At 40.2% G+C, this 20,646-nt stretch overlaps 1 protein-coding gene and 1 pseudogene across 2 annotated transcripts in view; one reads left to right on the top strand and one right to left on the bottom strand.

Annotated features, from left to right (window-relative positions):
- Positions 1-3,578: 3,578 nt before the first annotated feature.
- LOC145509782 (large ribosomal subunit protein mL53 pseudogene) lies at positions 3,579-6,131 on the bottom strand (annotated as a pseudogene). Its single transcript, XR_014056408.1, has one exon. The product of XR_014056408.1 is annotated as a large ribosomal subunit protein mL53 pseudogene (transcript).
- PRR16 (proline rich 16) overlaps positions 5,834-20,646 on the top strand; it is a 936,482-nt gene continuing 921,669 nt past the window's right edge. Inside the window, exon 1 of the mRNA XM_081499071.1 lies at positions 5,834-6,192. The gene's annotated coding sequence lies outside the window, so the exon portion shown is untranslated. The remainder of the gene's footprint in view (positions 6,193-20,646) is intronic.

Genomic DNA, 20,646 nt, shown 5'->3' with positions numbered 1-20,646 from the left:
TTGACTGGCTTGATTTCCTTGCTTGCCTTTAACGACCATCCAACAGGCCATCTCCAGCCAGCAATTTGAAGCACAGAAAAGCTCACCAAATGGGGAGACCTAAGGAGCTTTCAGAATGTGGGAGGTTAATGATAGGCATCCTGATGGGATCCTAGGGGAGTCTGAGCTGGCCAGAATCACTTCCTCCTCCATCCCTAAGAGAAATGTGGGGAAGACTCCAAGAACTGAGAGTAGAAAGTGGGAGAGATGGGCAGTGGGGCAAAGCTGTTACTGAGGTCCTTGAGTGGGCTGTGAGGGTGCAGAACCCCTAGAGAGCCAGGCTTTGCCTTATGAGAACTTATCCCATAAGGATGCTTATTAAGGTGATACCAGTTATGTTGACTTGGTCCACACTGTCACAGAAATCTGCTGCCTTATCAGATTCTCTTCTTGTTCATATGCCCTTTTTGTCCTGTTACTTGGTTATTGCCTTTAGTACTCCACTTATGTGAACCATGGTAGTTGACCTGTCTTGCTCTGTGGCATTTAGTTCACAGCTTGAGGGGGAGGGTGGTGGCCAAATGTGCTCAAGAAGGGAAGATGGAGTTTGAAAGGAGATCTGAGTTGAGGGTGTTAAGTCCTGATGAATAAAATCTAGGTCCAGTGCCTCAAGGATCTCCTAAAGTCCTGCTTGTTCTCAAGGCTGACCAGGGTTTACTCAGTGAAGGAAACATATGCACTTGGAATTTCATTGCTTGCTCATATGTGCCCTCCTCTGATACTCACTGTTTAAGACTGATTTTCCCCCAAAACAACTTTCCAAGTGCTACTGTCATCTCATGAACGTTTACTGCCCCTTCCTAGTGTCCCCCTAGAACGTCACTGCAGCAAATTTATAATTAGATAATCATTCATCTTCCCATATTCTCAGCTGCTTCTGATCAATTTTATCTACTTTATTCCATAGTCTTCACTTATCAGTGTTGTGTGTTGCTCAGTCGGGTTTGATTCTTTGCGACCCCATGGACTACAGCCCACCAGGCTCCTTTGTCCATGGGATTTTCCAGGCAAGGATACTGGAGTGGGTTGCCATTTCTTTCTCCAGGGGATCTTCCCGACCCAGGAATAGGACCCGGATCTCCTGCATTGTAGGCAGATTCTTCACCGACGGAGCTATGAGGGAAGAAACTTTCTAGCTGCAGGTTAACCCATTAGAAATAATTTCTTTTTCTTTCTCTTCTTTGGCAAATCCTTTCTATCTTTTAAGGTCCTTTTCTTGTCTCTCTACCATCCTGCCTTCCTGAACTTTTTTTTTTTTCTCTTTAAATAAACTTTGTCTCATTTCCTAACTTTCTTGTACACATTCAGAGTTTATTCTTCACAAATTAGACAAGCGTTTATGAATGTCTGGGCATAATGGCCTCAGAATAAGTTGGTACCCCTGCGGTACCTCTCTTGCTGGGGAGCCATGAGTGAATCATTGGCTGCCGGAGACACAGCTTGTATGGAGTCAGAAAGGCAGAGTGGTCTCTGAATGCTTGTTCTGCAAGTGTGTGTGTTTCTTCCTAGTCGTTTTCCTTGTCCAGTCACCTCCCACATCCCTCCATCCAGCCTGAGGAATGATTTTCATCACAAGAGTAGAATGTTTTGTTTTCCATCAAGTTCTCTCTTCAAAGTTTGTAAGTTGTTCCTGTTCCAAAGACTCCTTTTCTCTCACTTCACTTCTGTTCTATCATCTCTGTCCAGAGTGGCCTGCTGACTCAAATAAGTGCAGATCAAAAGATGGCAACAAATGCCAACAATGCTGAAATTACAATATAGACATATTAGGAAAACTTGAAAACATTTATCCTGCCAAATTAAAGAAATTGCACTTACAGTGTATTAAAAGTCTCAGCATGAAAACACAAATGATAAGATATTGAATCACATCTAATTTTTTCTTTAGTCCTCTCCTGATTTATTCCAGTCTTCAAAGGTGACATGATTAACTCTTTGTTATATAAACTTCCAGTCATTTTCTACACATACACACTTTTTTATTTTTTTCACATGAGTGTGAACTAGGTCACTTTCAACATGCTGTGATTCTATGATTCATTCACTCCCACTGAGTCATCCACTGATAAAGTAGTTTTTTTTCACGGAAAAATATTTTCCATAGCTAATAGTCAATGTCTGTAGAGTGCTTACACAGTGTCTGTATCTTCTGACTACCTTATATATACTTTTTACAACATACTCATGGACTAGGTACAATTATAACCCCCTTATGACAGATAAATACAGAGGCCAAGTAACTTGCCCAAGACACTGGAGCAAATCAAAATCCATGCCTCTATAATCACTTTGCTTTATTGCCTCCCTCTGGGAGGCTTGATGATTATGCAACTAAAACTTAAATACCATGTTACATTTTTTTATTTCTTACACAAGCATAGAGTTGTGATATGGGGTAACTACACAGACTACTTTTAAAAACCCTTATGCACCTGAAATGAAAGTAAGCCAGGGACTGCAAGCTGTAGATTCAAGATTTCCTACCAGCTTTTAAAAATAGCTTCTTGAATTCAGTTTATGTAATGTCAAGTCTAAGATGTAGTCCAAATAGTAATAGAAAAATGGAAATGTGTAGAAAAGTGCTTAGAGTTGACAGGTACTAGGAGTGTAGTATTGCGGGGGCCAAGGTAAAGGCCCACAGCAAAACTCGCCGTTTCTGTCCCAAAGGGCAGAGCTCCACGTTGTAACTCCCTGGGGCAGCTAGTCTACTCAATGCTTAGTGTAGCAGCATCTTCAGTTTGATAGACTCATAAGAATGCCATATACTTGGTTAGCAGTTCTACAGTCTTTTTTAAAATTTGTTTATTTCAATTGGATAATTACAATATTGTGAAAACAGTTCTACATTCCTGATGCAATAATATTTTCAGGGTGTGGGAGGATATCAAGCTATGAAAAATATCCTTAGAGAGGTCTGCTTATTAAGCTTTGCTTTTTCAATTTCCACAATACTTTTCCTTCACTTTTTAGAATCACGGTGTTTTCCCTTTGTCTAACGAACTTTCAAATACTTTTTGATGAGCTATCAAGTTTGGGAAAAAAATAAACATCTCTTTAAAATAAAGAAGATAGTGACAGTGATAAGTAGAAAAAACCTCTAAAATTGAGATATACTTTATCATAGCCAGTGAATTGGAATGCAAAGTTCGTGTTTACTGTTTAAGATGTCTAATTAAAGTCAAGGATGCTCTGAGGCATCCCTCAGATCTTTATGAGCCTCCATCATTACTGATGAGTAGGGTTGACAGATAAAATACAGGCTGCTTAGTTAAATATGAATGTCAGGAAAACAATGAGTACGTTTTTAAGGTAAGTTCCCTGGTGGCTCAGTGGTAAAGAAAAATGCAGGAGATGCAGGTTTGATCCCTGGATTGGGAAGATCCCCTGGGGGAGGTAGCATGGCAACACTCTCCAGCATTCTTGCCTGGAAAACCCCATGAACAGAGGAGGCTGGCAGGCTACAGTCCATGGTGTCTCAAAAAGTCAGACACAACTTAGTGACTAAACAACAACATGCCCCAAATAGTACATAGGATATACTTATACTAAAAATAATGATTTATTTTTTCTAAAGTTAAAATTTAGCTGAGTGTTCTATATTTTTATTTACTAAATCTGACAGTCCTCTGATGATCCACAGTGGAGGCAGTTCAGAGATGGTACCTACCGGCTCTCAGACAGTCACAGATTGCTTCAGGAGATCCAGGTACAGTATAAAATTCTTTTTGGATGTAGCTAAGAAGTCATGACTAGCTCTTAACTGCAAGTATGTCCTTGGGTTTCCCTGAGGTGGGATGAACCTTCCTCTTAATGGTCCTTTAGTAAGTCTGGAAGACCCCATCCAAGGGGAACCCCCAAAATCAGTTTCATCCTTACAGCCATGTTTCCAGTTCCTGGAATTAGCTCCATGTGACTCACAAGAGATGAAGAAGTTTGTGAAAATTAGGAGTTACATATCTTTGACTTTGTGGGTAAAGTTTCGCCATCCTGGGAGATTTAATAGGAGAAACGTGGAAGAGTCCAGGTACCCGTATGGACAGAAATAACCCTGTTATACTTCTGTATATGTGACAAGTCTCTAATAGTTCACAAAGATCTGGTCTTAGACTGATCCAAACTTGGATGTTTCTGATGACAAGGCAAGGACCTGAGTTTCAAGTTCATCTTTTATGGTTGTGGAGACAACAAGGAACTTCACATAGTTACCAGAAGGGAAATCATGGAGGAGACCTTGGCTTCATCCATCGTGCAGACTTTTATGTTTGGTTCTATCTAGATTGTGTTTCAAAGGTGGAGCTTGTTTACAACTATGGAGGTTCAGAACATTCTCTGATGTGCTTTTGGGGCCTTCACTCCTAGAGGGAGAGCAGTGCTGAGTCTATAGGAATGCAATGAATGTTCAGGCTGTCAATGGCTTTCCCAGGTGCCCTTTCCTTGGTGCTGCTCCCTGAAGTGTGTAAAAGGATTGTCATCTGTTTTGTGGCCTGGTGGTCTTAGTGTTGTGCGAAGAAGCTGCTACACTTGGCTCAGAGGATTTTAGATGTAGCGGGAAAAGACTAGTCAAATTTAAGTAACACTAGTTTTACTAGAGCCAGGGAGAACAAATGATTGGAAGTGGAGGTGTCTGGGATGGGGAGGACGTTGCTGTAATTTTAAAAATGCTCCAGGACCAGGAAGGACAACCAAAGGTACTGGGCTTTGATTTGGGTCGCAGATAAGAGACGGAGGGATGGAAAAGGGATTGACCTTATATAGATGGCCAACATGTTGTTCATTTGTTCATTCACCCAAAAACCAAAAGGTGAGCTGCTGAGGTACTATCATGTGTCAGGTACTCTGTTAGGTTTTGGGATACAATAGTGAAGAAAATGAATTCTCAGTCTTTAAGGAGTGTATAGTTCAGTCAGAGAGACTGATAAAGAAATAGGCAAGTACAACTTAGGAAGTAAGGCACTTAACAGAGGAAGTAGATCTTTGTGGGTGTAAGCAGGGGGCCCGATTCACCTAAGCACAGTGGTGGGGATAGGGAATGGAAAACCCAGATGGACTTCTTTTATTTTTATGTAGTAATGCAGTATTTATTTTAAAAATAGGCATATAAGTGGACCCCTGCAGTTCAAACCTGCCATTGTTCAAGGGTCTTTACAGACAGTATGCAAGATTATCAGTTTTATTTTGGACCAAGAGTTTTGCTATAATTTGGAGAAATTTGGTAGTAGGTACCCTGACTATATAGCACAGAATTTAAGACTAGAGCCAAACAGAAATGTAGGGTTTAACCCAAGAGGATAGTTCAAGTCATGACAGAAGTCAAGATGTCCCAAAAATAAGAGAAAGGAGAAGAGTACACCTTTATGGTTAAGAGAAGAAAAAGGACCCCAGAGGAAGAGAAGTTTCACAAGGAGTGAATTAAGAGTGGCAAATGCTACTGACTTGGAAAGATGAGGACTGAGAAAAATAGCATTTATAATAAGAGTAAGAGGTACCTTGAGTAGTGGAGAGAGAAGCCAAATTCAAAAGGGTTAAGCAGCAAGTGATGGTAAGAACCTGAAATAAATTCAAATTTGTCCACACCCCTCCTATCTTTTCTCATCCCAGAAACACTAGTTAGGTTAGCAGTCACAGGCCTCTTTCCTTTTTTTGGCGTTCTGTGGCCCTCCAGATAGTGATTTGAGTAATTAAGTTCTTCTTAAATAAGTGTCCTTAGCAGTCTTAGGTTAAAATCTGTTTGTTGGTTTCTTCTGTGTCGTCAGCGCCTGCTACAGGCGCTCTGCTTGTCCCCGCTCCCTGCCGCGCCCTTGGCCTGGATGTGGGAGGCGGAAGCAGCGAGCACTTCCTGGGCGGTGTGGCCGGTGAGGCGCGCGCTGCGCATAGTCGAGCGATGCCCGTCTCCGCACTTCGACGCAAGGCTCAGAGCTTTTGTGCCTCACGTCTACAATCACTGAGCAGTTGAGGTTCGTGCCGCGAACTTTCTCGCTGCTCACAGCCTGGTCGAAGGTCCTCATCGATTCCACGTTCTTCTCGAAGGAACAGAACTGAACCCAAACCTGCTTGACCGAGCAGAGTCCGGGCCGAGCCAAGGCCGCCGCCATGCTGACGCCCACCCCGGCCCAGAGGGACTTCTCGAAGGAAGTGATATTGGAGATCTGCCGGGTGAGTAGAAAATTTCCAGGACCTTTCCAGACAAAGATGGAAGGAAGAAAGACAATTTCAGGCAGAAGGACCACTAGATATAGAATCCGTAAGGAGAATAGCGTGTGTTCTAAAGTATGGCTGGGGCATGAAATCTCAGGTGGGGGGTGATAGATGTGGCCAGAAAGAGAGGCAGGGCTCTGTCATTTAGATTTCATTCTGTGGGCAGTGGGGGTTCGCTGAAGTTTGTGAAGGCAGAGGAGTGACACTGTCAGATTGTGCTTTAGTAAAGTCACTTAGGTGATTGTGTGTAGTGGATTTTGACAATAAGCTCAGATTCTTCTGTGTGGGGCCAAGTCATACCTGAGACCATGTAGTCACTGGATTCACCTGGGGCTGTGAGTATTTTTGATTTTTGTTTCTCTTTTTTTGTGTGTGTGAGATTAGGCAGACAATGTCATGCCTTATTTCCATTAAGAGCAACATGAAATCAATGAAATATGTATGTGCGTGTGTGCGCTCAGTTGTGTCCGACTCTTTGCAACCCAACAGACTATAGCCCGCCAGGCTTCTCTCTGTCCATGGGATTGTCCAGGCAAGAATACTGGAGTGGGTTGCTATTTCTTTCTGCAGGGGATCTTCCTGACCCAGGGATCAAACCCTTGTCTTCTGCATTTCCTGCATTCTTTAAAGAATCCATTCAGGTGGATTCTTAAATCTTTAAAGAATCCATTCAGGTGGATTCTTTACCACTGAGCCACCGGGGAAACCAGATCTTTCCTTGTGCTATTTTAAATTAACTCAAGACCTGTAAGGGCCATTACTGTAGAAAGGGGTCTGGCACATGTAACATCTGGGTGGAAACAGAAGCTGATGGAAAAAGTGGGAATTTGAGGGATTCTGGAGCAGGATGTGGGAAGTAAATAACAATGAAAGCCCTTTCTAACTCACAGCTTTATAATTACTGGTCCTCCTTACCCTCTCCTCTTCCTGACCCCTAACCTCATGAGGATGAGAATGTATCCTAGAGACCTCTGATCAGATTCTGCCCAACACTCTGGTTTGAAACTCACAAAGTTCTCTGAGAAGTAATAAGCTGCTTATCTTCCTTCCTTGTCATTTAGTACCATTTCTAGTTTTCAAACACCTACTGTTTATAGAACCCTCTTACTTTCCCCTTCTGAGTGTGTTTCAGCACTGTCCTTTTGATCTCAGAGATGTAATCTTTAACAAACTACCAATTAACTATGAAATGTTACTACAACAAAACATATCAGTATTCTCTGTGGGTTTGTTGTGCTTGAATTTGACCTTCATTGTTAATTTTTGGACTGTCTTCCTGGTTTGTGGCTTATTGGAACTCACATTTCTTCTTTCTGTTGACCATTTCAAAGCTTTTGTGTAGAAATTAAGCTGGTAAAATAGCACAGAAGCCTTTTCCCCTGTGATAATCCCTTCCTTTTGATACCAGTAATTAAAAATAGGCTGTGATAACATGAGAAGACTTAAAGTTTGAAGGTTTTAAGAATGACTTGGAGACTCAAAAGTAAAAAGGGACCAACACAAGTGAGTATAAACTGTTATTTTACTCAAAATACTGTTTAAAATAGAATTTAGGTTTATTGAAGAAAATGGTTATACTTGAGCTATTTGAAGTTCTAGCAGTCAGATGTTCTTTGAAAATCTGTTTTAAAGTTCTGACTGGTGGTCTTAGAATTAAACTGCCACTTGGTAGAATGTGGAATATGGAGAGGCGAAAGAAAAGTCAGACTGCAGTGATGCTACAAAAGAGAAACTACCCGATCCATGACCATGTGGAGTGAATGGGAATCAGACAGGAAAGGAAACAGAAGCAGAGCTGGTTTTGTAAGTCATGGTGCCTGCAGCTCTTTGAAAGTGATCAAGGGCCAGGTGCAGAGCACTAAATGAGAGCTTCTTGTCAAAATCCGCCTGGCGGAAGTGGCAGGGCCACCAGACAGGAAGTCTCTCCATTTCTGGTACACAGGCTGGAATTTCAAAGATATGAGAGCACAGGTTCTTTCTCTGAAAAGGGTGGACTGTGATGTTTTTGAGAGAGAATTTCCAGAGCTAATGACATATTCAAGCTAAAGAAAATATATCTGTCCATCTAGGGACCTTTAAAAAGAGTGGGAGGCAGAAAGAGCAAATATTTTGGCAACTGAAAGACCTGGGTTGGTATCTGTTACTTCAGTAAATTACTTAATTCCTCTCAGCCAACTTCTTCATCTCTAAACTGGTGATGATTACGATTAGATTGTTGAGGGCATTAAATGAGGTCATGGCCACTGGACCATTGGTGCAGTACCTGGCACATAAGAACTGTTTAATGAATGACAACCAGTGGTCATTAGTGAAATGATGCAGAATAGTATATCTCAGGCTCTTGTTGAGAGAGGTTTCTTATTATCTGTTCTCATTACTAAGATCACTTGTGAACCCCTCTGAATTTGCTCTTGCTACTTGTCTGCTATTGGCAGTTTGTTCAATATACCTCCTGTGTTTCTAGATCCTACCATTTTATGCACTTGGTAGACTTTCAACTGCCACTATTTGGCATTTTCTGGCCCAGGAGTTTCTTCTGTAGCTGTTGAAGTCTGCTCTGCCTGTGTAGATGGCAGGAAGGAAGAGATGAAAATTCATAACTTTCCTCAGCAGTCCTCTACTGGGAGTCAGTACATGAATGCCCCAGGTTCCTTGCCCTTGAAGATGGATGCTTGAGTTTTCCAGTTTCTCTGTAGATTAGCTCCACTCTCCTGCATTATTGCCTGACTAATAATGCAGTCTGTAATGCCTGCCTTCTCTTCCATATCTCACTTTATTATTGGGATTTCTTCCATTTCTCATATTAACTATATGAACTTGAATATTTATTATTGAGTTTGATTCTGGGAGAATCCATATAATGTCTTTTTTTTTTTTTTTTTTTGGCCTCATGCATGTCTTGTGGGATCTTAGTTCCCCAACCAGGGAATGAACTTGGGCTCTTGGCAGTGAGAGCCTGCAGTCCTAACCCCTGGATAGCCAGGGCATTCCCCAAAGTCATTTTCTTGAGGAGAAAAAAGTTGTCAAGTTGCCTTCTATGGAAAGATACTAAATAATAGAAAAACCAAAGTTTTCTTTATGTTTAACTCACATTCCCTATGTACATTATTTGGCTACAGTATTGTTTAAATATATAATACAGAAGTGATACAAAAAACATCCCTTGGACTGCAAGGAGATCCAACCAGTCCATCCTAAAGGAGATCAGTCCTGGGTGTTCATTGGAAGGACTGATGTTGAAGCTCAAACTCCAATACTTTGGCCACCTCATGTGAAGAGTTGAATTATTGGCAAAAACCCTGATGCTGGGAAGGATTGGGAGCCGGAGGAGAAGGGGACGACAGAGGATGAGATGGTTGGATGGCATCACTGACTCAATGGACATGAGTTTGGGTGGGCTCCGAGAGTTGGTGTTGGACAGGGAAGCCTGGCGTGCTGCAGTTCATGGGGTCACGAAGAATCGGACACGACTGAGCGACTGAACTGAACTGAACTGAACAAAAAGCATAAAGGCACTGCTGATTTTAGAATATATGTATTCATGTTAAGCATCTAAGAGATATCAGTTATAAAACAGTTAATGATTTAAGAATAATTACAATGTCATTTGCAGTAATCAAGTCCTGCTGAATTCAGTCATCTGCACACAATAGTGATTGGTGTCATAGGATTACTAGTTGATTAAGTTGATAACTATTGATCAGTCTTAAAAAATAGATATGGGATGGGAGTGGGTTGTCCATATTCTTTACTTCCTAGTTACTAAAAATGCATAATAAAGAGTACTATTCCCTGCTCTTCTCACACTGTTCTCTTACTTGAGGAATAAAAGGAGAAAACATAGAAACAAAGTATAAGCTCTTTCTTAATGAAAGGTACATTATTTATCTTCTTAAAGACAATTTTAATTAGGAAGTCATAATTGCCTAATTTATAGAAGTAGCTTAATTTTGAACTTGGAACTCACTTCTAGGAGGTAAATGAATAGAGGCAAAAAGGAGGTATTAAATCAGACTGGAAGGCTGAGAGTATAGCTGGAACCCATGTATAATATTCACAGTTCAACATTTAACAACTGCTTTAATTATTACCTTATCATAAATGTAAAAGCCAGGCCAGAGTCATCTGATATAATAGATGTTGATGACATGATGGTATCCTCATGAGACCTGTGTTCATTCTTTCTCATGTAGATGAAACTCAAATTTCATGTCTTCCCCAGTGTTACAAATTTTGACCATTCTGATAAGTGAGTAGTGGTATCTAACTATTATTTTAATTTTCAATTTCCTAATGGGCTTCCCCAGTGTCTTAGTGATTAAGAATCTGCCTGCAGGAGATGCAGGTTCAACTCCTGGATCAGGAAGTTCCCCTGGAGAAGAAAATGGCAACCCACTCCAGTATTCTTGCCTGGAAATTCCCATGGACAGAGGAGCCTGGCGTGTTACAGTCCATGGGGTCAGAAAGAGTTGGACACGACTTAGCGACCGAATAACAACTACATGAAACTTACTTTTTCTAGTTTCATGCATTGACTATGTACTTGATTTTGGAGAGAGATTCCATCTTTGTCTTTGGTTGGCACAAGGTGAGCAGTCTCCTTGTCTTACCTTATGATGCCTACTCATAGGTTGGACAAAATACAGTGTGGACTGCACATTGAATGTTTTGGCTCTACTTATCAGGATGACTTGCAAATAATGCCAGTCGTTGTATCTTCAAAATAGCAGTTGCCAAACATTTTTCCCCCAGTAACTGATTCCTTTTACAAATATAATTTTCTGTAGAACTCCAAAATATAAACTACATTATGAAAATACTGATTCTATAGGCAGGTAGTTGATAATGGCAACAGACTGCTGTGTGCTCTCAGGACACTCTGCAGTTTATTTATCCAGAAACCCAAAGGAGCTATAGTAGGAAATTCTGCTTCAAAAATTGCATCACCAACAATAACTACTGCCTGTATTTCATATCATTAGCATCAAAGTCAGAGAAGCTCAAAAAACTTCTAATAAGTACTGAAAGATTTATGATTTAATAATAATAAGACATTATCTTTGGAAATTAGTTACTGAATAGTCAACTATGATGTGATAAGACTATCTTCGAGATAGATGAGTCTGAGTTTTACATGATGTATAAACGGGAGGGGCATATTACTGTAGAACTGGTTATGGATATAGGAAAACTGAGTTCTCTTATCATATAAATCTTAAAGACAGAACAGTTTACCATGGTAAGTGTAAACGATGTGTACTTAGCAAATTGTACCAAAAGGTCAGAGTGTGAGATGTTCAAGGAACATGGATTCCCCACTCTCTGATACCCCATCCAGTTGCATGAAACCCAGAATGGTGTATCTGGGTCTAACCCTTTATAATCCAGAAAGCTATTGTTACCCTAAAAATCCATCATGATTCCCAAGATGATTACAAAATCTACATTAGCCAAGCAGCCCTTGTAACCTGGCTCTAATAGTTTCTCACGACACCACTGTCACCATCTTGCCTCCCTGCCCAAAGGATCCATGGTAAGAAGAGGTATTGTGCATGCCCAGGATGGACTGGTTTAGCCTGTAGGCCTTGACAAAGTCTTTGACATACGAGAGAACTTGATTACATTTCTTTAGAAATGATTGTAAACCAGGCATTCTGTTATTAAAAAAAATGATCCTTACTGATAAATAACATATTGTAAGTAATATCATTCATATGTAAAAATTCAGTTTTAGATTTTTTTACTGAGGTTTGCAGATAAGAATGAGTGAACCAGACAATATCTTGCAAGAGAGTTAACTAATATGTATTAAAATCTTTTATATATCATATGTTAGTTAGTGACTCCTAGACTATTCCCACAGTGTTAAAATATACACTAAAAATAAAAAATTGGACCAAATTATTTATATGTAATACCTGAAACAGCTATGTAGAATTTCAGGGCTTCTAGAAACATAGCGTAAAAATAAATCCTAAAATGAGGTCCATGACTTGGAGAATTTGAATTATTGCCATTTTATAAGTGGATAAAAAATAACAAATCAAAATGTGACTTAGGCATGATTACATGGTAACTCAGGGGCAGACCTGAAGGGTAGAGCTCAGGGTCTCTGTGGTGAAGTCTAGGAATCTAATGAACTAAGCCTCCAGTAAGTAAATTACAGCACTGAAGTTCCAGACCAGAGCTGCATCATTGACTTTGGTGTAAAGTTAAATTCATCTCATTCAAGTGGAAATTGTTAGTTGCTCAAAAATATTGGGATATAACTTCTTATTACTTTGACTTTGCCCTTAGTCCGTGTCTGATGGCTTGGTAATGATAAAAAATCAAAGTGTAAAGTTACGTGCAGGAATAATCCTTAGGTTTGGAGGACAGAACCAGTAATAGGATGAAATTGTAAGCCACTAGCTTTGGCTATGAAGTCATTCATAATTATCTTCTTATTAGTTTTTGGGCTATCACGTTTTGCTGAATATCAAGTATTAACCAACTCAGCTTGTAGACTATAAAGTGTCTGTATGAAACACAGTGTCATATGTTTTTCCCTAAAGTGATGCTAAAGTGCATTACCAACAATAACATTTTAAAGGAACATCATTTAAAGAGATCCTTATCCTCTAAGAGTGAAATCCAGAACAATCTATACTAGCTTGAAGGTTTAAATGGCTCTTTGAATCTAATCTCATTCTCATGGGAAAATTTGGACATCCCCCTCCCCTCATCATGGGGAGTTGGGGGAGGACTGATAAGGTGCTCACCTGGAAATTGTATGACAGGGTTTGTGCAATGAAGAAAGATATAGGGATGAGTATTCACTGAAGGCATTTAGTTTTCTCATTCAGAAGATAAGTTCAGATTCCCAAAAGATGGGAAAAGATCTGGAAATGGAAGACAAAGCTGAAAATAGAAGTAGGACAATGTGAGATCTGGTGGGCATAGAGCATGGAAGGATCTCTTTTTATCTTTATTTATTTTCAAGTGGTTTATTAGCTTTATTGGTGTATTAGTTTCGGAGGGCAGGTGTGAACATAAACTTTGTATATGTGCAATCTTCTCATTTCCTTTTATTGAGACTCTCTGGTATAGAGTGGGGTTCAGATCAGTGATGTTTAGTGGATACGAATCTTCGGAAGAACCTATCTTAAGAAATAGTTTGATTAATAGTTATTAAAGAACTTTAATAACTAATAATTACATAAGGAGATAGGGCATGTTTTCGCCTGTGCATACAAACAAACAACATTTTATTGAAATACACATTATTTCCATAATATATACTTGTACCCACTGGGATAATTCTGGCAGTTACAAAGTACTTTTAAGTTAGTTGGGTGGTTTGAAGGTTTCTGCCACACTGTTCTATAAAAGGCTTTTTTCATTTTTCTTTTTGATAATAATACTTACAGACCTTGTAGAGTAGATGCAATGAGAGAATATGTACTGTCAATAGATAAAACAAGCTGGTAGGTAAAGTACCCCTCAGTGGAACAGGATAAAATGCATAGTGAATAACCAAGTGTTCATTTTATTCCAAGGAAGGGGTTGGGTAAATGACTGGTTCTGGGCCGGATGTTGTTTAACAACCTGAGCCAGTGGGGACGAAGACTCGTTGTGTCACTTCAGAAGGATGTGTTGACTACTGTCGTCACTCTCTCTGGTGGCAGTCTTTGTCATCATTTGCCACAGCGGAGAAGGTAGGCATATCATCCAAAGTTGTTTCGATGACAGATGTTTCTTGTATGGAGGTTCTGAGTTAACTACCTCTGTAGAGTTTCCTTTTCAGCTCAAGCTGGGACTAGAGGAACCATTCAGCAAATGATCACTGACTGGACCAACTGTTCCATCTTCCTCACATGCAGGCCTTTCAGCTTGTCTGAAGCCTGGTACCATTTGTCGGCACAGGTGCTGCAGGTGGAATGCTATTAGTTTCATTGATGCTGGCATTTCACTGGGGGCATTCAAGCCTCCCAGAGCTGGAAAGGGTTGCACTCTTTAATGATAGGATTCAAAGGACATTCACACATGATGGAGAGAAGCAGGAACATGTAGGCAATGACCCTGTTTGTTTATAATGTCTTCTTGGTTTCTGAACTCATTCAGTGTTTTGTTCTCTCCTGCCCTGGTGGATGCTACTGTGCCAGATTCATTAACTGATTAACCCTCCTTTTCATTTTCATGTCAAACTATTCTAACCTCCAAATAATGAACCTTGGCCTCACTGGTGTGCTGCTGACCTTGGGCTTGTTTTGAATTTGTTAGTTGGTGGCAGTTTACCTTCAAATCTTGCCTAAAGTTACCATTCTGTGAGGAGATATGAAGAAAACTGATTAAAAATGGTCCAACAGACTGGACCAACATAAGAATGTTTTTTTTTTAATTCCCCCAAACACAGATGAAGGCATGGGAAATAGGATAAATGCATCTTAGAGGGGCAGAGGATGTCCAAAGTGAGTGGAAATGGGAGACAAATATGGAAGTTCTTTAGCCCTTAGTATAGAGACTGGGGGTAAAGGGTCATCTTTAAATTCTCTTTAGTTTAAGAAATAATTTTATCTTTGTGTCTGAATGATCTGAGTACAAGTTCAAGTCAAATACAGTGGAACCATTCGGCACCTGATGATATGGTGGGAGTCCTGCACCTACTTTATGAGATGGCTGCATATGATGGGTCTACTAAGTTGCTTCAGTCGTGTCCGACTCTGTGTGACCCCACAGATGGCAGCGCACTAGGCTCCCCCGTCCCTGGGATTCTCCAGGCAAGAACCCTGGAGTGGGTTGCCATTTCCTTCTCCAATGCATGAAAATGAAAAGTGACAGTGAAGTCCCTTAGTCGTGTCCGACTCTTCGCGACCCCATGGACTGCAGCCTACCAGGCTCCTCGGTCCATGGGATTTTCCAGGCAAGAGTACTGGAGTGGAGTACCATTGCCTTCTCCATACAATGGCTATTTGATTCTATTTTGTATTTCTGTTAGAAAGGATATTAAGATAGCGACATATCTTAGGGATGTCAGTGTGTTGTGCTACTATACTCCTTCTTTTCTTTCTTTCTCTCCCCATCCTCCTCTTCCTCCTCAGAACATACAGAAACTAGAAATTTCCTAATCTTTTACCTTCAATTTTTACAACATTTACCATATGCCTGGCTCTCTGCCAGGTAATCTAGACTTCATTATTTCATGTGATATCTTCATAAGCAGCAGAGGTGGTCATTATCAGCACCATCTTACAGACAGGAAGTTGAGACTCAGAAAGTTAAAGAGACTCATGTCAGGGCATGTAACTAATAAGTGATAAGACTATGTTCACAACAGTGTTCAGATCTGTGTCTCACTATAAAAGCCACATCACCCTTCGTGACTGGTCTGCATTAGCTTTGAATCCATGTTTTCTTTAAAAAATTTTGGAGGGAGACCAAGTCTTTGCCTTGGGTTAGAAAGAAATTTCACAGAGTGGAATCTCAAAACACTTTAAAATTGCTGAAATAATGAACAATGAGAAGTCCATACCTTCTCCGAGTTTGGGATAGTTGTTCTTTCCATAATCTTGTGTCTGTTTCATCAAATTGAGTTGATCATATTTTATTAAAAAAAAAAACCACTCCTCTGTTGCTGTGTCACAAGGGCAAATATAGATCTGATTACAAAATGCAGTTTTATTCCTATCCATATTCTACACAGAAAATGTATTAAGCCATGGTGACCTCTACTCACGAGAAACGTGTTGGGGAGGCAGAGGCCGTGTGAGCAATTGCTCCCCCATGAAGCCCTGCTCCTGTAAATGAATAGATGTCTTTGGGGTAAAATGTAGCCTTTGTCTAGGAGGATTTAGGAAGGCTGAATGCTGAGAAACAATAATGATGTGAGTCTCATGGATAGGTGTTGTGAAGTAGATTGTCTAAATCCCAGTCCTTGAGATGGCTGTTTCTATGAAATGGAACATAGCTTTTATGATATGAACATTCAATGACTTGAAGCCAAGTGGAGTTTCAATAAAAAAGAGGAAAAGCATGTAGGTCAGTTACACTTTGCCCACCTGGGCAGGCCTTTGCCACTGAGGCCTGGCATGTCTTTGGACATAGAACATGCTTCTAGTGTGTGCTTCAGGCATTGTGATCAGGTGTCTGGTTACCACAGTGCCACCAGTGGATTGGGGGGCTGCTTGCAGCTGCAGCTCATTGGCAGCTCTTCTCACACCCCATAAGGTGGCAGGCTTTTATCTTCTTCCTTCACTGCTCACCCCAGGCACAGCTGGGGCTTGGATCCTCTGGCACCACCATGGACTTGAGAGCTTTCTGTCTGCCCTTTGAAGCTGGTTGTTTCAAGGATTGAAAATATATACTTAAATCTTGCCAAAACCTTCATTGACACAATGTTTTCTTGAAAATTCTTTTTTCCCATTTATAACTAAATTGTGGGGGGCTTTTTCCAGATTACTTTGTTGGCATTTTCTCTTATTGTTAATTTGCTATTAGTTCTCAACTCCTGTGAATATCAAATTTGGTATGTCCTTTATTCATTGCCAGTTTTACGTTATTCATTATTCATTGATATTTACACTTCTGTAAGCATGTTTAATGGTGGCACCTGTCCTGCCAAGCAAGTCTGAGTTTTCCAAAGCCATCTGAAACACAATGAAAAGAAGTCAGAATCTTGAATTTTTTCAGGGGCAGTGGGGACAGACTTTCCAGTATTATAAAATGTATGAAATCATTGCTATCTCAAACTGTAGGATTATTTCAACATCCATGTGTTTTTAGGAGGAGATCCTTTAGTTTCTCTCTGTATTATTCATTATCTGATAAACAGCCCCTAGTGTGTACACTTTTAGTAGTCTAAAGACTTCATTCTCACAAACTGTAGCAGTTGACCTTTATCTCCTCTGTCATAATAAGAAGCTTGATGTCTGTTATAAGTTGTTGTTGTTTAGTCACTAAGTCCTGTCCAACTCTTTGCAACCCCATGGACTGTAGCACGCCAGGCTCCCCTGTCCTCCACTATCTCCCAGAGTTTGTTCAAATTTATGTTTGTTTAGTTGATGATGCCATCCAACCATCTCATCTTCTGTCACCTGCTTCTCCTCCTGCCCTCAGTCTTTCTCAGCATCAGGGTCTTTTCGAATAAGTCTGCTCTTTGAATCAGGTGGCGAAAATATTAGAGCTTCAGCATCAGTGTTTCCAATGAATATTCAGAGTTGATTTCCTTTAGTATTGACTGGTTTGATCTCTTTGCAGTCCAAGGGACGCTTAAGAGTCTTCTCCAACACCACGGTTCAAAAGCATCAATTCTTCGGCGCTCAGCTTGCTTTATGGTCCAACTCATACATCCGTACATGACTACTGGAAAAACCATAGCTTTGACTATATGGATCTTTGTTGGCGAAGAGATGTTGTTGCTTTTTAACATGCTGTCTAGGTTTGTCATAGCTTTCTTTCCAAGGAGCAAGCGTCTTTTAATTTCATAGCTGCAGTCACTGTCCACAGTGATTGTGGAGCCCGAGAAAATAAAATCTGTCACTGCTTCCATTTTCCTCCCTTCTCTGCCGTGAAGTGATGGGACTGGATGCCATGATCTTAGTTTTTTGAATGTTGAATTTCAAGCCAGCTTTGTTGTTCTCCTTTTCACCCTCATCAAGAGGCTCTTTAGTTCCTCTTCACTTTCTGCCATTAGAGTGATATCATCTGCGTATTGAGGTTGTTGATATTTCTCCCAGGAATCTTGATTCCACCTTGTGCTTCATCCACCCTGAAATTCCACATGATGTACTCTGCATATAAGTTAAATAAGCAGGGTGACAATATACAGCCTTGATGTACTCCTTTCCCATTTTGGAACCAGTCATTTGTTCCGTGTCCGGTTCTGACTTGTTGCTTCTTATCCTGCATGCAGTTTTCTCAGAAGGCAGGTAGGGTGGTCTGGTACTCCCATCTCTTTAAGAATTTTCCACAGTTTGCTGTGATCCATACAGAGGTTTTAGCAAAGATGTTAGCAATTCGATCTCTGGTTCCTCTGCTTCTTTGAAATGCAACTTGTACTTCTGACGTTCTCGGTTCAGGTACTGCTGAAGCCTAGCTTGAAGGATTTTGAGCATAATCTTGCTGGCATGTGAATTGAGTGCAATTGTAAGGTAGTTTGAACATTCTTTGGCATTGCCCTTCTTTGGGATTGGAATGAAAACTGATCTTTTCCAGTCCTGTGGCCACTGTTTTCTAAATTTGCTGACATAGTGAGTGCAGTACTTTAACAGCATCATCTTTTAGGATATGAAATAGATCAGCTGGAATTCCATCACCTCTACTAGCTTTGTTTGTAGTTATGCTTCCTAAGACCCACTTGATTTCACATTCCAGGATTTCTGGCTCTAGGTGATTGACCACATTGTCGTGGTTATCCGGGTCATTAGACCATTTTTGTACAGTTATTCTGCATTTTCTTGCCACCTCTTCTTAACCTCTTCTGCATCTGTTAGGCCCTTTCCCTTTCTGTCCTTTATTGTGCCCATCCTTGCATGAAATGTTCTCTTGGAAACTCCTTTTCCTGAAGAGATCTCTAGTCTTTCCCATTCTAATGTTTTCCTCTGTTTCTTTTCAATGTTCATTTAAGAAGGCCTCCTCATCTCTCGCTCTCCTCTGGAACTCTGCATTCATTTGGGTATATCTTTCCCTTTCTCCTTTGCCTTTTGCTTCTCTTGTTTCCTCAGCTATTTGTAAGGCCTCCTTAGACAACCGCTTTGCCTTCTTGGGGATGATCTTGATCACTGCCTCCTGTACAATGTTACAAACCTCCATCCATAGTTCTTCAGGCACCCTATCAGATCTAGTCCCTTGAATCTATTTGTCACCTCCATTGTATAATCATAAGGGATTTGATTTAGATCATGCTTGAATGGCTTAGTGCTTTTACCTTTTTTTTTTTTTTCAATTTAAATGTGAGTTTTGCAGTAAGGAGCTCATGGTCTGAGCCACAATCAGTCCCAGGTCCTGTTTTTGCTGACTGGATAGAGCTTCTCCATCTTCGGCTCTAAAGAACATAATCAATCTGATGAATCCTTGTGTAGAGTCATCGCTTGGCTTTCTGGAAAAGGGTGTTTTCTATGATCAGTGTGTTCTTTTGACAGAACTCTGTTAGCCTTTGACTTGCTTCATTTTGTACTTAAAGGCCAAAGTTGCCTGTTATTCTGTATATCTGTTGACTTCCTACTTTTTCATTCCGGTCCCCTATGATGATAAGGGCATCTTTTTTTTTTTTTTAATACTGGTTCTAGAAGGTGTAGAGATCTTCATAGAACCATTCAACTTCAGTAGCTTTGCCAGTAATGTTCAAGAATCATCAGGTTCTCTAAACTCCTTTTGGCCTGAAACGTTTTCAGTCTGCCTGCTCACCTCGTTGTGTCCCACCGGTCCTTCTAAGCTTTCCTTCCTGTTTCCATTGATTTTCTTCACAGTCCCTATGAGCAGTCCTGCCATTGCAGGTACAGTCAGAGTTCACCTTGGTGGACCAAGATTCTCATGTCCATCAGATGAAGTGGGATGATACTGTAAAGAAGAAATACGTGAAGTCCATATGGCTGGGATCTCATTAAACTCACCTGGCATATGAACTAGATTTCATGATTGTTGTAGTCTTTGTTTTTAAAAATATTTAAATTCTTTATGGTAAAATATACATAGCATATAATTTACCATCTTAACCATTTTCTAAAAAGGCGTGCAGTTCAGTCACACTCACACTGTTGTGCAGTCATCACTAATCTCCATCCAGGACATTTTTCATCTCACAAAATGAAAACCTTGTACTCATTAGATAATAACTCCTCTTTCCTCCCTTTCCCTAACCCCTGGCAACTGCCATTCTACCTTCTGTCTCTATGAATTTGACTATCCTAGGTATCTTATATAAATGAGATTATACAGTATTTATCCTTTTGTGACTGGCTTATTTTACTACACATAGTATCTTCAAGATTCATCTGTGTTGTGGCATGTGTCAGAATTTCCTTCCTTTTTAAGGCTGCATAATGTTTAATTGTAGGTGTATACCACATTTTCTTCATCCATTCATCTGTTGATGAACAATTGGGTTGCTTCTTCCTTTTGGACATTGTTAATAGTACTGCTATGAAAGTGGGTGGACAAATATCTTTTCAAGTCCTTGCTTTCAGTTCTTTTCTGTATATATTCAGAAGTGGAGTTGTTGGATCAGAGGTAATTCTATTTTTAATTTTTAAAGGAGCTGCCATAGTATTTTCTACAGTGACTGACCCTGATTTATATTCCCTCCAGTAGTTCAATTTCTCCATGTCTTCACCAATAGTTATTTTCTGTTTGTTTTTTTTGATAACCATTCTGATGGGAAGTGATATCTCATTGTGGTTTTGATTTGTATTTCCATAATACTAGAGATGTCAAGTA

Source organism: Giraffa tippelskirchi, chromosome 6, assembly GCF_054371585.1.
Source record: "Giraffa tippelskirchi isolate mGirTip1 chromosome 6, T2T-mGirTip1v1.2.pri, whole genome shotgun sequence".
NCBI classification, from domain to species: Eukaryota; Metazoa; Chordata; class Mammalia; order Artiodactyla; family Giraffidae; genus Giraffa; species Giraffa tippelskirchi.
The sequence above is the reverse complement of the archived record's forward strand: the minus strand, read 5'-3'. Positions and strand labels throughout refer to the sequence as shown.